The sequence below is a fragment of the Phytophthora infestans genome, genomic scaffold, assembly GCF_000142945.1.
Source record: "Phytophthora infestans T30-4 supercont1.25 genomic scaffold, whole genome shotgun sequence".
NCBI classification, from domain to species: domain Eukaryota; phylum Oomycota; class Peronosporomycetes; order Peronosporales; family Peronosporaceae; genus Phytophthora; species Phytophthora infestans.
Window position 1 is genome coordinate 1,379,203 of NW_003303734.1, and position 811 is coordinate 1,380,013.

The following is an 811-nucleotide window of genomic DNA, read 5'->3' on the forward strand; positions in this document are numbered from 1 at the left end:
CGAAATGTTCAATTTCATCCATAACGATCATATTGCTCATATCAGCAACGATTTTTTCATCCACGCGAAAAAATCAGCACGACCCTAGCAAAATTTGCTGCCTGTCCAGCTTTTTAATGTGACAAACTTCGTAAATTTCCGATCCCTCTCCGACTTTCCTTTTGAGATGAGCTTTACAGTTCTCCATTTTTTTGTCTCGGTATCAATGCTAGCATACTTGGGACACGAAGGTACTTTGCTTCACAGTGTCGGTTTGTAGTGTTATACACTACGTTGTCAGGTGCTTCTGTAGTACTGTGCGTGTCATCGTCGGCTAACACGGTCGTGCTATACATGTCGGCGTCATCATCTGCGACGAAAGGGCTTTGTACGCCTGAATCGCAGGTCACGTCACCATTCTCGGTAACATCTCTGTCATTGGTGGGGGAGGCCCCGACCGACTGCATGTAAGCTTGCACGTGGGTCTCACAATGGCTTTAGGGGAGGGGCTATTTGAAACTGACTTGATTCCCACCAATGACTTTGAAAACTAAAACCAGACCGTCATCACTAAAGCTATGTTAGTCGTTAAGGCGACAGTTATTCATAGCCTTACGCTCAGACAGAGCAACATATATTCATACAAAAATAGTACCAACAGATCAATCAGTATTTGAGCAACATAAATTAAGATTATTCCAATTAGACTATTCTGCTGAAGCAGCGCAGCTCCTACTACAAACATAAACATGTGGTGAGTAGCACTTTAGCCGGGCTCCGCTACGCTAATAAATAAGTAATGGGGGGAAAGGTGTGGGTCTTTAAATTATAA